Genomic DNA, 19,416 nt, shown 5'->3' with positions numbered 1-19,416 from the left:
TCCCTTTCTTTACTTGTGATTATCTGATGAAGTAGTTTTAAGAGAACCCTTCACCTAAATCTGTTCCCTAGTAAAATATAAAATCCCTGGTTATGCCTAAAATCTTTGGAAACATATTTTTAACATGAACATATGGTGAAATTTCATAAACATGTCTACTACTACAGCGATAATACAAAATAAATTACTGCTCCCTTTTCCTAAAATCAATTCACTTTCTTATGAACACACTAAACTGCTCTGACTGCATTATTTCAAATATCTTTGTGTCAGTATGTTAAATATGTTGGAATCTGTTGTGATTATTTTATGAAGTCTTAAAAGAATTTTTAAAATCTAAAATGCAGCTTAGAAATACTGATTAAGAAAAAGTAAATCAGAAAAACAGCTGCATCATGTATTCCATATTATTTAATACTCTATTCAGCGAGGCAGCTGACTGCCCTTTGCAAGGTTTTTTCAAATGAATCGCTGACAAACTTCAGGGTATTAAAAAACAAACAAACAAACATACAAAAAACTTATGACCGGTGTTTTCTGTAAGCTGTGTGCTTGGGTGGTCACCCAGGAGAGATTTAAAGGCCATCCAGGTAATTAGCAGAGGGCTTACAGCCACCAACAGCTGGAGACTTGTTTCTACTGGTGGTTCACCTTCACACATGCCTCAGTGCACATAACAAAGTTTATTCCACACATGAATGAGAAAAGATTAGAGGGAATGCTGCCTATGGCTGCTAGTTGTATTGCCAAATTTAGAGCTTTTAATTAGATACCATCTGTATGTCCAGTCTTCAGTACCTGGCATACAGTGGAAAACATGCTCCATTTTCTTTAGGAAGAAACTGTAGAAAACCCTTTTTTTTTCAAATGTTATTTGTGCCATTTGGGCTCAGAAATTTGTCTGGAAGGAAATGATAAGGGACGGAAAGGGAAGAGAAAAGGGAGACAGTGGGGTCTGGGCAGAGTGGGGACGGGGTCTGGGGTGGAGTACAGGTTGGACAACAGGCTAGGTGACTGACCAAGGGGCACCTTCATCCCCAGCCAATATCTTCAAATGGGGTTTCTCTACCAGCCCATGATGCAGATGCAGTCAGCTTCAGACATGATGAGTGCCCACTGACTTATATCCATGGCTCTTTGTCTGGCTGATGATGATGCTGCGAAATGACTGAGCACATCATACACAGGTTGAGGACTGGACAGCTGCCGTTTAGCTGGTTTTTCCACTCCTTTCATCTTGCATATTTAAAGCAACAGTACACGTATCCTAACAGATAGCCCAAGTGGCCCTATGTTATTTGAGGTTAAAAATGTCAGTTGCAGAGTGTAGGTTTCACTGACTCAGAAGAATTCATCAGGAAGAGACAATGGGTTTAATAATAGAATGAGAAGTCAAGAGGTTTGGGGGCTGTTCCTGCTTCTGCCACAGATTTCCTGCCTGACTGTGTCACTCAAACCTTTGAGCCTCTACTCCTTAATTTGTAGAGTGAGGACAATACTCCTTTGGCATTCCTGTTTCAGAGGGTTTAATTCACTCTGCTGCACAAATATCGGAGATGCAAAATTTGCAGGTACTATAGACATATAAAATTACCTCATTGGTTTACTATTCTGTATACTAGCAGCCAATCCTTTCTTCAACAGTTCATTGCTTGCTTTCCAGCGTGCTAAACACTCCTGTTTTATGTAGTTCATCAGTTCCCTTTGGCCTACACCTTTTCCTCTGCCTGTTAGAAATTTTAACAAAATTCTGGCCTTGATGTTCTATGTTCCCTTTAGCACCACTAATAGCAAGAAAAAGATCTGCTGAAACAGCTTTAAAAATTGGGTTTATGATTTGTCTGTAATTACAACATCACTTCCCCTTTATGTTTGTAAATTACAGAGGAACAAATGACTCTGTTTTCTGATGTTCCATTACTTCAAATTACCCAGTGCCTTTGTGGGGCCAGCATGACTGAATAGCTTTGTTGCCGACGCACAGGGAACGCCTTCCCCATTGACTTTATGGCTCTTCCTCAATCCGAAATGTTAGCTTCAAGGGAAATAAAAATTAATTTCCCCTTTTAGTAGGTTAGTCAGTTTAATATAACATTTTAAATTCTGCATGAAGACTTTAAGTTAACTAGGATCACCCAACCTCTGCTCTTATTCAAAAATATAATCTTCCAGGAGTATTTTGAATGCACAAATCAGAGTTTTTAGAAACCTCCTGGATAAATCATTTGTGGATTGTCAAATGCAGTTTTCAGTTCCACATTTCCTGGAGCATTCTCAGCTGTTACTAAGGGCAGCTCCAAACTAGACCTTAAAGTTAATCGTAGATATGCAATTCCAGCTACGGCAATTGCATGGCTGTAATCGATGTGTCTACAATTGACTTATCTGCCCGACCTCCCTTATTCATCACAACAATGAGGAGTACAGGAATTGACTGTTGACCTCTCCTCTAATAGCTCAGTTTTGCCTGTCACCACTAGACACCTGACATCAAATCCTGGAAGATTGACCCTGACCGGGTCAATCTCCAGGTAAGTATAGATGTACCCTACCCGTCTTCTTTAAAACTAACTGAAAAGTGACTTTAAGCTTTTCACTTTGATAGGAAGACCCATCACGGCTTAGAGCCCCTTCAGTTCTCACCAGCACACCACCTCTCTGCATGTTACATATCGAAAGAATCACTCTGGGTTAGAGTTGAGATTGGTGTGACACTATATGATTGAAGAGGACCACTATTATCATTGAGGTTGCCACTGCTCTACACCTGCAACAAATCACGTACAAAGTTTGTCATGTAAGCAGTCAATGGAAAAGTGATGATTTGCTAAACAAGATTATCCTGTTTAAATTCACGAGTCTGAAGTTATGAATATTGGCTATGCAGTGGTATCTCGGAGGTGTTCATTTCTGGGGTAACTCCCACAGGGTAGTTTACTTCCAACCTCACCAGCACATTATGAAAGGACTATTCAAACTTGATGGCCCATTAAGTATACTTCCCTCTAACTGTGGGTCATAGAAGAAACTAATCCAGTCTGGTAAGTCATCCAGTGGATGCCTCAGCAAGTAGATGGGTCATGGCTGCTGCTGTGAGTCATGAAGCCATATAGAGTAAACTCTTTCATATCCAGCAACCCTGGGACCAGGAGGTTTCTGGATGTTCATATATTCCAGATAATCAAGAGCAGCTGCAGGATTCCTGTAGGGGGTGGAGGACCACACCAGCCGTATGGCTGGGAACAGGCTTGGGCACAGAGCCCCACTGGCAGTTCACTCCCTGGAGAGCCTGCTGGGGGTGGGGGATCTCTGCTGGCAGCCCAGGGGCTGGGAGCTGGCAGGGCACAGAGCTCCACCAGCAGATCCAGCACCAGGAATCCTGCCAGGGCCAGGGGAACCCCGGCAGCTCCAGGGCTGGGAGCTGGTCAGTGCACAGCTCCACCAGTAGCTCCAGTCCCAGGGACTCTGACAGGGCCAGGTGAACTCTGGCAGCCTGGGGGCCAGGGGACCTCCACCAGTGTGGGGCGCTCCACCGGCAGCCCCGGAGTTGGGAACTGGCTGGGGAGCAGAGCATCACCAGTAGCTCCAGCTCCTGTAGCCTGGCCAGGGGAGCCCCAGGGCTAGGAGCCAGCAAGACACAGAGCCCTACCAGCAGCACCAGCCCTGGAGCCGGGGGAACCTCGGTAGCCCCAAGGCTGGGAGCCAGATAGGGGCAGAGCTCTGCTGGCAGCTCCAACCCTGAGGACCCAGACGGGGAAGCCCTGGGACTGGGAGCCCCTCCATTAGCTCAGAAGGAGGCAGGGTGAGCACTGAGCAGGCTGCCTCTGAGGGGTGCCATTGCTTGAGTGCTCCTGTGTTTGTGCCAGTCATTTGAGAGTTCCAGTTATATGAATACTGGATAAAACAGAGTTTACTGTAAAGATGTATGATATGCTCACGTAATCCTGAACTCCATCTTGAGCCAGTAACTTTCCACATGTTCAAGCAGTAAATATCCAGGCATATGGCAAAGATGGCCCCTGAGATATTTCCATTTTGCCTTTTTCCTGCCGTGTTTCTCTGGACTGTGGATTTACAACTAAAAGGAGTGTTTTGAACTATAGGCTGAGGGTCTAGCAATCTTTTGGAAGTTACCAGAAAGATTTTGCAAGCTACCAGTTTATTCCACCAGGCACAAACCGCTTTAAAAACTTTGCAAGTAGTGATCATTATATATTAACCATTATTGTCACTCTTCTTTTATTCATTTATTAAACCGTTAGTTTTTAGTTCCTTTAGGATTGACATCAGCATGATTATTGGGTAAGATCTTAGTTATACATTGACCTGGCTATGTGGCTGATCTCTTGAGAGCAGAAGAAACCTTTGCTTGATGAAATTACTTTTTTGACGTTTTTTGACTTTCTGTTAACCAGTGTGGTGAGAGAGAAGTTTGATTTTGTTACTGGCTTGGGATAGTGAGGAGATGGACTAACCACTAGTTTCAGGTAAGTCTGCCTTGTTGAAAGTCTGGAAACCCTGCATGAAGCAAGCAGGAGGGTATATTTCACACACAGCACTGGTGGAAACAAAAAGCAGTCAAGTAGCACTTTAAAGACTAGCAAAATAATTTATTAGGTAAGTTTTCGTGCAACAGATGACTTCTTCAGACCATAGCCAGACCAGAACAGACTGAAGAAGTGGGTCTGTCCCACGAAAGCTCACCTAATAAACTATTTTGCTAGTCTTTAAAGTGCTACTTGACTGCTTTTTGTTTTGATAGTGTATAGACTAGCATGGCTCCCTCTCTGTTACTATTCAGAACTGGTGGAGTGTCACTTCACCTACTAGGCTAGTGAACACTGCCAAACAACAGGTTACAATTGATTGTATAGAATGTTGATGGGTGAAAAGTGAAGCAACAGCTGGGGAGAGACCCCCAGAGCTCCTAGATAGAAGCTAACAGCAAGGGAAATGAGCACAATTAGCAGAATAAGCTGGCAATCTGAGATGGTTACAATAGAGCTCTCCACGCATAGCTTACAGAAAGTTCTTTGAACAAAGCAAAAATTAATTGACAATACTGTGTAGAGTGGTGATGTATATGTTGGTGCCATGATATTATCCTCACACAGATATGACTATTCGTGTTATATTTTAAGAATCAAAGCAGAAGGTAATGAAGGGATATGACAATGAAGTATTTGTTCCTTTCCACCTCTGAGACATCCTAAGGCTCTCTTCCGGGAATGTGGTTGCCATGGTGACTATCTCTGTCTTTGTTCCAGCAGGGATGACCTTCCCAGATTGGCTCAGTCTGTGTGTGTGGGATGGGGTGGGGTAGGGGGTGGACACTCATGCTAAGGAGTGTAGGCCTTGTATCCAGACCCAAACTTAGAGCAGGGGTTCTTAGCAGAATATCATGGCCTGTCTAGGAATTTCTACCCTACAATCTTTTTTTAATTGGATCATTGAATTGTAGGACTAGAAGGAACCTTGAGAGTTCATCTAGTCCTGTCCCCTGCACTAATGGCAGGGCTAAGTATTATGGACCATCCCTGACAGATGTCTATCTAGTCTGCTCTGACACATTTCCAATGATGGAGATTCCATAACCTCCCTATGAAATTGATGCCATTGCCTAACTAGTTGGGAAGTCTTTCCTAATACCCAACCTAAACCTCTCTTGCTGCAATTTGAGCTCAGTGCTTCTTGTCCTGTCCTTGGGGTAACAAATTTTCTTCCTCCTCCTTGTAGCAACCTTTTATGTACTTGTACTTCTCAGCAGTTTGTCCTGAATGTCAGCTGTGACTCAAAGTCACAGTGACAGCTGACATTAAGATAGTAATTAAGCAGTCCTTAGTTCTCACAAGTTTAAATCCTCAGCCTTAACTCAGCAGACAGAACTTTGTCTTTGGTGAACTGTGTACTTGTGATAGAGATCAGACATGCTTTCCAGGGAGCAAACACTTCATTCCTTATTTGGGACCCCTGTTCATCTCTTCACTTCTACACCCTAGAACAATGATCATCAGGCCTCAAACTAGGTTTGGTTCACATTCACACTCACATTAGCTTCCTTTATTATTTGACTGCTATTCTCTTTTCATATGGGTAAAGCCATTTCTTTATTGGAAATTACATTAACAACAAACAGGTCTCACACAGTATTAATCAGATGAATACCAAAGGGGTAGCCAAGTTAGTCTGTGCCTTCAAAAATAAGAAGAAGTCCAGTGGCACCTTCTAGACTAAAGAATATTTTGGAGCATAAGCTTTCATGGACAAGATAGGTTCATATTTACTTGTCTGTGTTCAGCTTTAAAAAAAACTACAAGCAAAGGCAGAGTAAAGTATCTTCTCTTTTGGTAAAGAATTCCTACAGGAGAATCATGGGGATAGAAAATGTTACATAACAGAGCTTGTTTACTTGACACAACTTGGATCTATACATTTATGTTATTGCCCTTTTAGTGGTTATCCAATATTTGGAGCTTTGTGGGGCTGTTTACATGAAATGACATAATTGGTAACACAAGTCAAGGATGACAAGTATCAGAGAGGTAGCCATATTAGTCTGTAGCTTTGAGAACAACAATAGCTTAAAAACTTGAAAATAATTTTTTGTTTGTATATTACAGTAATCATTAAAAAATGTATAATGTTATATGACAGCCCTCAGCAGGTTATAGCAGCCTAGTGGAGGGCACGTACATTGGCAGTTGGGTCTGTGCTTTTAGGTTCCTCAGGGACTAAGGCCCAGCAAGGATCAGCCTGCCTACTGGGAGCCAAGGGAGTGGGTAGGCACAGTCCTCTCCCAACTGAAAGATCCCCCAAGGATCAGCCTGCAGCACCAGGTTAAACCAACACCTGTGGCTAATTAAGCACCTGTAGCCAATCAAGGCCTGTTGACCCATTGAAAAAGGCTCCTGTCAGGTAAGGAGTAGGAAGGAGAAAGGGGGCAGAGTGGGAAGGAGGAAAGGTCTGTGAAGGAGACAGGGATAGGGACAGCGCCCTGCAAGAGAGAAGGATTGCTGGAACTACCCAGGAAACAATCTGGGGAAGTGGCCCAGGGAGGAAGCTGTTGCCTTTCAGCTGAGGGAGACAGTCCCTCCAACAGCAGTTCCCCAGGATCCCTGGGCTGGAACCTGGATTGAGTGGGAGGGGACCAGCTTCCCCACAGACTGCCCCATGCTCCTCAGGACAGCTCGGAAGGAGCTGGAAGAGCTTCAACATCTACGTGGGGACTTCCCCCATTTATGACTGTGCCTGTGATGAGTGCGGGTCAGTAGGCTGTGCCCCCCCGCCCTGGAGGCAGAGCAAAAAGGGGCACAACGAGTCTCTGAGGCATTATCTTAACTGCCCCAGAGTGCAGGACCCATGAGAGATTTCTCAGGACTTTGTCACGGTTAATAAACACATAGGTCTGATGAAACAGTAGTTATATTTATGTGCCTGTGCTTAATTTGTGTTTTCAATGATTTACCTTCTAAAAAAATCTAGCATGTCTTGCACCCCCAGAATGGGCGTCACACACCCTCAGGGGCTGTGTGCACCCCAGGTTAAGAACCACTGCACTAGACAGACAGTGTGCAGCCAAATCTAGCCCATGTGTTTGCATCCAGGGAAACTGCTCAGTTCACATGGACTAGTTATGACTTGCCTCGGCTGGGACCCCTACAGCCCCCACCTGTTGTCACTAGATAAGGTGGGTTGATTCCTTCCCATGAGCCTGTCAAACCCACTGGTTGCAGCAAGGTCTGATTGTCATAGGATCTAATCTGCCAGGAGCCATTAGCACCTTTCCAGCATAACAGTAACAGTGCTTTCAAAAAGTTCATTTACATTTGTTATACTATGCCAGATTCAAGAATATAAAATAGTTTTGTACACATTAGCTACCATTCAATTAATAAAATTCCTGGAACATGGGTTTTCCTATCCTATAGCGTGTCCCTTCTGATTCTAAGCTTACTTTGTTTTTGCTGTATCATACTCAGGTAAAAAAGAACCAATGACAAAAGTAAGTTATGTTCCCTCCCAGCACTAATCTAATACTGTTTTTTTCTGGCTCAGGGAAACAAATGCTGGATGAGAACCAAACACTAATCAAATCCTTGCTACATATAGGTCAAGAAAATCTGACAGGCCAGATGATACAAATTATGTTTTCTGGATTGTTAGAATTGTATTATATTGAACTGTGTTGAATCGTATATTCTATGTAATGTGCTTTTGATTGCCTGTGTATGATTAGATATATGGTTGAGCTGGTTTCATATATCGTGAACTGGAGCACTAAAAACTGCAGTAATCATTCTCTAAGGTATCTATAATAAAATTTGATTTTTCCTTCAAAGGACACAGGGAAACAACTCCACAATTCTCTCTTTCTAGCTTTGCTGCAGAAGAAATATTTACACCATTGCTGCAACAACACTGCAATTTATGTTTGCTCTGAATTACAACTATGCAACCCCATTGAAAATCAGAACAAATAGCGACTGCACTGATAAATGAGGGCAACATTTAGCAATGGTCTTGTCTTCCTCGCTACCAGAAATTGGTCCAATAAAAGAGATTACATCACCCCTTGTGCTTCTCTAATATCCTGGAACTAACGTTGCTGTAGCTGCACTGCATACAATATCAGTACTCAGCATTCATCAGTGTTTCTGTCTAAAGTGACTTTGACAGTGGTGCAGAGTGAAGAGCTTAAAGCCCTGCCTTGAGGTGCCAGCTGTGTAATACTAAAAACCAGACACACCAGCAGGCATTGCAGACACACCCTTCCCTACTGAGGACTTACCGCTCCCTGCCCCATGCCTTCTCCCCAGACCTCCTCCATGCCCCAATTCCTTCCCTGTGAAACGCTGTTCCAGCCCTGCCCCTTCCCCCTAAGGCCCTGCCTCCATTCTCTTTACTTCCCTGTTCCTGGTTTTTCCCCTGCCTTCTCCCCCTCCATGAGTGGGTTGTGAAGGACTCACCTGCAGAGCTGGGTCAGGGAGCTACAGCTGCTCAATGCAAGTAGGAGGTAGCCTTAGCTCAGCAGGGGCTGGAACAGGTGATGACAGAGCACCTTCCCCTACCCATAGTAACTGGATTTGGGGTATCCAGTCAGTAGATGTGATGGGAAACCATGGAGCCTCCTTTGAAATCAGATTTTCCAGGTAAAAACTGGAAACCAGGTACCCTGGACATGCCTGAATTTCCTGAGTTTATACATGCTCAGTGGTGCACACTGTACCTAGTACTACCTGCCGACCATTGTCAAAGTCTTTGACTAAACTGCTCTTGCTGCCTTTGGATTACAGAGTACTACTTATCTCCAAAGTTCTTGCTGTTTTATGCAAAAATCTCTCCCGCAGTCATTAGCTGCTGACTCAGTAAGTGGCCATTAAACAGTATACCCTCTTAGCAATCTTCTTGTCCTGCCTAATGTTAGCATTGGCTGAAGTAGCTTTTCCTTTAAAACAAGATTTCTTCTTGTGGTACTTGCTTCCTCTCTCATTCTGCCGCTGCCTTGGTTTGGCAGCCTCCAGACCATAGCACAAAGGTGCTCAGAAACTGTGGTGATGGAAACCAGAAAAATACCCAGGTATTTATTTGCTTGGGTATCTCTCTTCCCCAATCCCATCATCAAAATAATTAATCTCTGGGAATCAGTTTGTCATTGTGTTAGGGTGTCATGGTAGGGATCATTCATTTTATCCCCCAAAGGGCATAACAAATACAACCTATGGTGTCTGCATGCCACATACATGAGATAATCCATTGTTTGAATACATTTATGCAGTTAAATGCTATATTATAATTGCTGTTGCATAAGTAGCTGTTACTAGATCTAGTCATTCTGCACAGGCAGTCAGGTGGGATGATAATGATCATCCATTCCAGCCTTAAAATCTAGAGCTGTGTCTGCACTTGCATTCCCCTTTCAAAACAGGCATGCAAAATGAAGGAAATCAAAAATGTAAATGAGGCACTGATTTACATATCTGGCACCTCATTTGCATAGTTTCCTTTTGAAAGAGCTGCTTTCGCAGGAAAAAAAGCAGTGTAGACAGGGCTCTTTTGAAAGTCAACCCCATCTTCAGAAGAACCCTTCTACCTATTTTGTTTCAGGAAGAAGGGTTCTTTCAAAAATAGTAACAGAGAAAAAGCCATGCTAGACTATATACTATGAAAACAAAAAAGCAGTCCAGTAGCACTTTAAAGACTAACAAAATAATTTATTAGGTGATGAGCTTTTGTGGAACAGACCCACTTCTTCAGATCATAGCCTTACAAGAACAGACTCAATATTTAAGGCATAGAAAAACAAAAATAGTAATCAAGGTTGACAAATCAGAAAAATATTATCAAGGTGAGCAAATCAGAGAGTAGAGAGCAGGAGATGGAGAGCGGAGTCAAGAATTAGATTAAGTCAAGTATGAAAAAGAGCCCCTATAATGACCTAAAAAATTCCCATCCCGGTTCAAACCATGTGTTAATGTGTCGAATTTGAATATAAAAGACAGTTCAGCAGCCCCTCTTTCCAATCTGTTGTGAAAATTCCTCTTCACTAAGACATAAACCTTCAGGTCATTAACAGAATGACCCACTCCATTAAAATGCTGGCTGACCGGTTTGTGGATCAGGAGTACTTTTATGTCTGTTTAGTGCCCATTAATTCTTGGTCAGGGTTTGAGAGTTTGAAGTCTGTCCAATATACAAATCATCTGGACATTGTTGGTACATGATGGTGTATATGATGTTAGTTGAGGATCATGAGAACGTGCCCATTATTCTGTGAATAACCTGGTTATTCTGTGAATAACCTGGTTAGTTCCAGTGATGGTGTCTCCAGAATAAATATGTGGACAAAGCTAGCAACAAGCTTTGTTGCAAGGAAAAGTTCCAGGACTGGTATTCCTGCGGTATAGACTGTGGTTGTTAGTGAGAATCCTCATAAGGTTGGGAGGTTGTCTGTAGGAGAGAACAGGCCTGTCACCTAGGGCCTTCTGGAGTGTGGCATCCTGATTAAGGATAGGTTGTAGGTCTTTAATAATGCGTTGCAGTGGTTTGAGTTGGGGGCTGTAGGTAATGACCAGTGGTGTTCTGTTCTTGGCTTTTTTGGGCCTATCTTGGAGTAGTTGGTCTCTGGGTATTCGTCTGGCCCTGTTGATTTGTTTTTTTATTTCTCCTGGTGGGTAATTCAGGTTTATGAATATTGCCATTGCCATTGCCATCCCCACACATTCTGCCCCTCCACTCTCTGATTTGCTCACCTTGATAATATTTTTCTGATTTGTCAACCTTGATTCCTATTTTTGGTTCTCTGTGCTTTATATATTAAGTCTGTTCTGGTATGGCTATGATCTGAAGAAGTGGGTCTGTTCCACGAAAGCTCATCACCTAATAAATTATTTTGTTAATCTTTCAAAAATGGGGATTATTTTTGAAAGAGCCCTGCCTACACTGCTTTTTTCTTTTGAAAGGAGAATATGCAAATGAGGTGCCAGATATGTAATTCAGTGCCTCATCTGTATTTTCAATTTCCTTTATTTCCATGCCTCTTTTCAAAGAGGAATGCAAATATAGACACAGCATAGGAGTTTGGCAGGAGACACAGCCTGTGCCTGCCTCATTGCACTCAGTGAGACATTTCATGTGCTTAAAGAGGCACTTGAATTGAGACAGATATCTAGCCCCCTTTCTACAAACCAAACTTCCACAGACATTAATGGGAGCATTGTGCATGGAAGGCCAGGGAAGGGGAGTTGTCACAAGGACAGGATATGGACTTTGACATCTGACTTGTTCTTTGTTGTTTTGCCAACACCTTTCATTGCTTCTGCTTTTCCTGCAGGGCTTCACTGCTGAATTGGTGTCAAAAATGATGTGGAAAAAAATGAAGCAGCATAGTGATCACAGTGTAAGTAGGAGTTTGGATCTTTTGCCCTCACTTTAAACTACATGCGCTTAAAGAAATGCCCCTCTTCTCTCAAACTTGATCTCTGGAAACATACATCTGCTCCTACTGTGGCCTGCATACTGACGAACGTGAAGAGCTCAAAAAAAAAAAGCTTTAGTAACTTCAGTCATTGTAGTGCAAAGGGGAAGTGTTAACCTTAGGAAGCTACAATAAAACAACACTCTGAACTTTAAGAAAATATCTTCCTTCTCTGAAGTATTTTGATCTACCAGTCGCATTCATCATGAAAGTGAAACATTATATGAAAGTTTTATATCCATCAAGCTGGGTCACTTGGTGCATCAAAGTTAGTTTTTCATTAGATTCAGTTAGTTTATAGGCCTAATCTTGTATACTGGTGGATATTCTAACATACTGAATTGTATCTGGTGAAACTGCACTGATTTAAGAAAGAAGTGCCAATAAGATGAGAATTATGCTGCCAAGTCAGAATGTTTTTAATTGCCAGCCAAGGCAAGTACACGGATAATTCAAGTTCCATATGCCAAAACACGTTGTCCCTAATCACCTTTGCACTGGTCTAAGATCACAGATTTCATCATTAGGATCAGTCCTGACTTGTATTGGTATGAAAGAGAAACCAGGCCCACTGAATACTGGAAGTTTACACAGTAAATCCTTGACATAAGCAGCTGCAAGTTGTGTGTAACTTGCCTCAGCGCAAGTTACGCACAACACTGACACTGCTCTGCAGCCCCCTCTCCCTGCCTTCTCCCAGCTGCATGGCTGTCAACCTGACAGCTGTGCCACTGGGGGAAGGCAGAGGGAAGGCTCCTAGCGTGCCTAGCTGTCCACAGGCAGCTAGGTCAGCTAAAAGCCTTCCCCCTGCCTTCCCTGAGCGGTGTGGCTGTCAGCCTGATAGCCGTGCTGCTGGTGGAAGACCGGGAGAAGCAGCCAGGAAACTGACCAGCCCTGGTGGGCTCGTCAGTGTCCTGGGTCCACAAGTGGAGGGGAGCTGGGAACCAAGCAGCAGCTTCGTTCCCATCTCCCCCAACCCATCTTGCATGAAAATTGAAGTTACGCAGGGGTTGCCAGAGCACAACCCCTGCATGACGTGAGGGTTTACTGTACTGTCTGTCAGGATGTTCAGAGTAAGAACCTATGGCGGGATCAGCAAACTTTCTGAGGCAGAGTGCTGAAATTTGACCTTTTGACCACTGTGTATGGTCTGAGTGCTGGTGATACTTGTAAGGTCACTAGTAGTTCTACTTACAACAGGTTCCTTAATAAAGATGAGAGCTTTATCGTGTAGGTGGTGGTTGATTGCATTAGCTGGTCTTTTGTTACTCCACAGGCGGCATGGCTTTGAGCAAGCTCCTGGCTGCAAGGGGGAGGAGGAGCAGGCCAGAGCTTCTGCCTCACATGCCAATGAAAATCAGCTCTTGTCACACATACTGGGGGTTGCTGATCCCTGGCTTATGGCAAGAGGATGAACAACTGCAGAAGAAATCCTGTTAATTCCTACAAGATTCTCAGTTATCGTAGATGTGAGTTGTCATTCACAGAAACAGTGTCATTCTGTGTAAGGCTAACGTGCAACCATAGTGACACTGAGGCTAATGTCAGTTCCTCAGCACCAATGGCAGCTATGGCATGGGAGAAATCAAAGCCCCATGGAAGTCAGTGCTGAGATTCCCACTGACATGAGTGAAAGCAGGATTTCTCTTTATAGACATACAGAGAGAAGAGACCCTGCTGCTAGGTCTTCATCAAGAGGATGCTGGAGTGTTGCTCTCTTGAAACCTAAAAAGACACAAGAGTGGGGAGTGAGAACAGGGAGGCCATGTCACAGCTAGTGAATGCCAATTCCTTCCCTCTAGGGTGTCTGGTTTTTTATGCTGGTCCAAAACATGAGCTGGGTGTCCCTTGGTGAAAATGAAGCTGTATATGGTGCCTGCTGGCAGGAGGTGGGTGGGCGGAGGAAAGAAGGCAACTGCCCATGGACCAGGAGTGGTGGCACCCATAGTCCCAGTCCTTTCAAATCTCTGGTAGAGCACCACACAGCATACTCCAGACAGCACTGAGGAGGCATGCCATGGTTCAGGTGGCACAGAGGCCTGCTTGCCTCCAGCCCTGCCCCTTCCACCTGAGGCCACACCCCTTCCTGGACCATAGTGACACCTCCCTCACCCCCTGCACTGCCCCCCACACCTTGCCCAGGGAGGCTGTTGGCTCCCCGGTCTACACTCTCACTTCAATGTACCTTATTGTGTCCAGATATAGACACCCCCTTGGTCCAACCTGATTCAACAGTGGTCTGCTTTTTCCATGGCCTCACCCTCAGGCCAGGTCCCCTCTCAGTCAACTCCTCTTCTAGGGATAATAGAAAAGTCCAAAACACAGAAAACCCAAAATCTAATGGTCTCCAACCCCATCCTGGACCTTCAGTCTCTGCCAGAGAGTCATAGATCTTGTTCTTTTATTCTTGAACCCTGTACTTTCCCCCATGGCCTTGGGGAGCAGTAGAGGAACCAAGGCCCACTCTCCTCTGGTTTCTGACTAGGCACTGTGTTGTAGGCAGCTGAAGACTATTACTTCAATTCCTTGACCATCTTACTGGGCTACTTCTCCCTTTGTTTTGTTTGTCAGTGTCCTCTTCACCAGATCTGAAAACTCTGCTATCCCGATCTTGGTGTTGTGGTTTCTCACAGCTTCATCTCCACCAGCTACAGAGGCACTTCCTCAGACGTACTCATATGCCCTCTGACAGCATGTGGGCTGCACTGCAAGGAGTCCCTCTGTCTCTTGGCTTAAGGGATCAATATTTCCCTTGTCCTGTCTTTCAGTCCTTCTGGGACTGCGGTTGCATTTCAGGTCATCCCTCTGCTGCTTGCTTTGGGACAAACAGCATCTCCCTTGTGCAAGCAGGAGATCCTCTGTCTTCTTCCATGGAGCTAAAGGTTGTTGATTTAGATCAGCTACAAGGCCTGAGCCGGTTTGATCTTCAGCTGAGCTAAAGAGGACAAGCTCAGCTTAGCACCCTTCAGCTGAGCACCCTTTCCTAATTAGTCCCCCAGCTTAGATGCTCAGCGGGCAGCCTTTCTACTGCTATCTGCCCTACTCTGCAGTGGGAAGAAGCCACATACAAGTCCCCCATCTTCCACCTCATTCCTGATTGGCTGGGTGAGAGGGAAATGTAGCTCTCCACTGTGCAAGGATCCACGTCCTAGGCCCATAATGAAGCACTGATTTTCTTCCAAATGCTCCTTAGTCCCAGAACCACTTTGTCTCCTCTAATGCCTCTTATTTCCTAGCGCTTATTTCCTAGCTCTTTGTACATCACAACCTACCACTCACAAAATCTTGAAGGGCCTTGCCATATGACCATGATTACTAGCAGGACTACTAGGCACCACTACCTTATGGGGCAGGGTACACTGTAACATGTAGACTGTGGGTTATTGTGAACACCATGACAAAAATAAAAATATTGGCATGTGGCTTGAGCCATCTATGTCCAAGGCAGTCAATTAGCCAAGGAGCTGGGAACCTGCGCCAGGCTGTCACCTTGGGCAAAGCCTTCACTGGTTTGATTCACATGCAGGTTGATGTGGTCTGTGGCCACAGAAGGGGTCAATGTAATTTGAAATGACACAAAAAGTCAGTGTGATAAACACAGGAGGGAAGGAGAAAAGAAAGAAAGAGGTAATGAAAACAGGCAGATGTAACAACACCATTGATTACAAAAAGGCTCTTTGAACAAAACCAAAAAAGTTCCGTTTCCCACCCGGTAGCTTTGGCCATTAATCCAGATCCTCCCCCTCAGAACCTCTATGCATTTGGAAGGTTCTCTCCACAATCCTAAGAACTAGGAGTTTTGGGGCACGGATCACAGGTGGTATAAAGCAGTGCTACTCTGTTACGAAAGCTCATCACCTAATAAATTATTTGGTTAGTCTTTAAAGTGCTGCATGACTGCTGTTTTGTTCTATTGAAGTCAGTGGAACTAGACAAGGTTAAATCAGGGAAGGGTGTAGCCTTGTATATTTATTTCAGAGTAAGGAAACAAACTCCAGGCTGTTGGCTTGTTTCTATATCTATGAAAACGAAACAGTTCACTAGTAATCTTACTACCCAAATTGAAGCAACCAGCTAGTCATGTTATTAGACAGGCCTGCGCAGCTGAGGAGAGAGTGAACCCAGGGAGCAAACCCACTGCCAGGGGGAGCAGAGGTGTAATGACCACCACATGGAAACAGCAAACTAGCAGGCAGTTGATTTGCTATAAGAACTGTCTGGAACACAACTCAGGAGGGTCTGAGAAAATTTTATTAAAAGAAACATGCTGAGGGAAGCAGCATGAGACTGTGATGGGCACAAAGCATTAAGCAGGGCTAAATTACTTGAAGGTATCCCAATGAAACCAAAATGAATATCCCTTCCTTACCAAAAATCAGTCATGCTATTAAGGTAAATTAGTCCTCAATCAGTTTTTGGGGAGACTTCCTGTTTAAAGACTTCCCACTTAAAAAGAGGACTGTATATTTGAAACAGACTGGCAATGTTTACACAAACCAGTATAATTTCTCATTGAAAATGCATGTAGATTTTGGCTCTAATAATTTTTGCCTTCAGTTTTTAAGGGCTTGTCTTCACTGCAGAATTAATTTGAGTTATAATTCAAGTTCCATCCATGTACAAAACCCTTTTAACTCATGCATGGTGGTATTTTTCAGCAGTTCTTAATCTGTAATGAAGAAAGGTGCCAGAAGTTCAAGCAAGGAAGTGCTGAGACTCAAGCAATATTTTTTACTTTCATAACTGATGCAGCAAACCTGGAGGTGCTGGGGGTATCGGCCCAGACCTACTTTTAAAAGTTGACTGGTCTGTCATTGTCAGTATAGGCTACAGCTGGAGTTGGCAGAGCTCATTAACTCCTAGCATAAACAATCCATGTACTTCAACAGTGTGACCACGCTCATGTACACTATATGAAGCCAATGTCCGTACTACAATCTATGTCAGCAGTTTAAGTAGTACAAGTTGAACCTCTCTAGTCCACCACTCTCCATCTAGTGCCTGACAATGGGAAGGTCAATATTTTCTAGCAGCATTACCAACTCTTCCAGTGCTTACTGGGCTCTGAGAAAACATTTGGGGTAAATTAGAGCCAAACAGCACAGAAGAGCGAGAGCCAGGTCTGGTGGCTGGAAACAAACTTTATGGGACCACAAGAAACTTGGCTACATCCATGATAAGTGGTTATCTGGTTTACTAAATCATGCTGGATTACAGATGTTCCAGGACAAGACAGTGCCGAACTAGAGAGGTTCAACCTATGTGCACATTATGTTGTGGTAGATCTGGAACTAAGGGAAGGGAGGTACAGCAGCACCTCTTGGCTTTATTATATGGAAGATTTACAGCTTAGGTCAGTGGCTTTCAGCAATCCTACCATACATATTGTTCCAGTACCCTGTGGAGAGCTTCTCCTGCTGGCATACCTACTGCTGCTCATTCGGGTGGCTTTATTATGTCAATGGGAGAGTTCTCTCTTTTCAGCATAGAGTGACTACATGAGCAATTTACAGCGGCACAACTACAACTGTACAGCTGTGCTATAAGCTCACTAGTGTACACATGACCTAACTTGAGAGGAGCTCACGCTAGTCAGCTCTGCAGTGATAACACAAAGCCTCAGAGATATTGCAGCAAAACCACAAGGAAAGATAAATACAGGTGTAGTGTGATCAGGGGCTAGAACTCTGAGCTAAGAGTCAGAAAGTTTGGGTGCTTTCCCTGGCTTTGCCACAGACCTTCTTTGTGTATCTTGGTCAAGTGATTTCACTTCTCTTTGACTCTGTTTTCCCCTGCCATCCTTGGGCATGTCTATTTAGATTCCAAGCTTGTCAGGAAACAAGCCGATTCTGACTATTGTGTTTTTTAATAAGCACTTAAAAAAGAATGAGAAGTACTGTACCAAATGGTCTCCTCCTCAAGATAGGAGAGATGAATTCCTGCTGGGCACATAAAATAGTAGGTTCTCTGGATGACCAGAGCTGTGAAGGGAAACATAAATCCGGCTCATGGATGATTTCCAGATTTCAAAATTTGTTTTCTTCCACTTCAGAATGAAAACCTCAAATTCTGAAATTCCCCATGAAAGGCCAGGGAGCTCTTGTTCTGGGGAAGTCCAGGCTGGCAGGGAAGCTACAGAGAGGTGGAGTATGTGAGCTGCCAGGTTCTGAAACCTGTGTTTTATTGGACCTCAGTCAAGAAATCAAACTGCCGTGATGAAACGTCTATCCTCTGTGGGGTGAAACTGACAAATCCCCAGGAAAATGTTTTATCTGAGTTTTTTCTGACCTGTTCTACTTATTAAAAGGTTTCCCAGACTGTTCTGTGCAGTCATATGGTTTTAATTTGCTTCTGAAAGCGCCTAGTGAGATAAGTGTTATCTTCATGTACCTTTCTCATGGTCAGCTCCGTATGTTTCAATCTAATCAATGCTATACTAATCAGAGCCCATTTATCAGAATCATTTCTTAAGATCAGGAAAGGAACCATGGTAGAAACTCTGACTTCCATAGTCATTTTTCCTGATTACAGCATGCATTGTCTCTTACCAGAGGGTTGGGCTAAAGTTGTAAATTGTTTATTTCTGTAATGGTTCCAGTATTTGTTGTGATTGATTTCATGTCTCTTATTTCGGTTTGTTTTGTATATAGAGAGATTGTCCACTTCTAGCTTCCTAATTGGGTAGAGTTTCTGCGTTTTACCTTTATGGTAGCTCTTAACAACTGAATAACAGGTTTCATTGTGAATTATTTCATTCTTGATCTGTTTTTATCAGTATTTTATCTTAGTAAAATACTGAAAAACATACAGTCTAAATATATGGACAAGTATATTTTTAAAAGTAAATAAGGCTTTTTCATGGAAAAGAGACTCAGTGGATAACTATAAATTTAGGGAGTGTCTAAAAAAAACAAACCCCAAGACAAACTGAACTGTAATCCTGCATATATCCAATAAACCACAAATAGCTCCATTTTAAGCAGACAGAGTTGAAGTCAAATTTCAGTGCAAACTGGTTAGATCTATGTTGCAGAATTGTGGACTAAAAAGTTCAGAGATAACTCCAGCTGACCTAAAATTTCACATTAGTTAAAAAAAAGTGCAAAGTTTAAAATAAGACAGGTTAAATATATATCTCTGTGCCTTTGAGCAACTTTAGCCCATGTGTTAGGAAGGTAGACAGTGATAGCACAATGGCAGACACTGGGACTTCTGGTTATGTAACGGGAAGGAAATAATTCTTTTTGTCCAATGAAAAAATAGAAGGATTTGCCCACCCTGATGCTAAAAATGCAGAATAATTATCAGCTGAGGCAAGTGGCCTTCTGAACTACATATAAATACACTCCACACCCTAGTAAGATCTCTTTTCAAATCCATTTTATTATATAAATAAAGAGAGGTGAATCTTTTATCAAGTGCAGAATTTAAAAGCCAGTGAA

The 19,416-nt window shown here is 43.3% G+C and overlaps 1 long non-coding RNA gene across 1 annotated transcript; it reads left to right on the top strand.

Moving 5' to 3' along the window:
• Positions 1-4,344: 4,344 nt before the first annotated feature.
• Positions 4,345-18,285, top strand: LOC142008453 (uncharacterized). Its single transcript, XR_012644151.1, has 3 exons — positions 4,345-4,487; positions 11,831-11,896; positions 18,027-18,285. It is a non-coding gene; the product is annotated as an uncharacterized LOC142008453 (long non-coding RNA).
• Positions 18,286-19,416: the final 1,131 nt, after the last annotated feature.

Source organism: Carettochelys insculpta, chromosome 2 (assembly GCF_033958435.1).
Source record: "Carettochelys insculpta isolate YL-2023 chromosome 2, ASM3395843v1, whole genome shotgun sequence".
NCBI lineage: Eukaryota > Metazoa > Chordata > Testudines > Carettochelyidae > Carettochelys > Carettochelys insculpta.
Note: the sequence above shows the minus strand (reverse complement) of the source record. Positions and strands in the feature narration are given on the sequence as shown.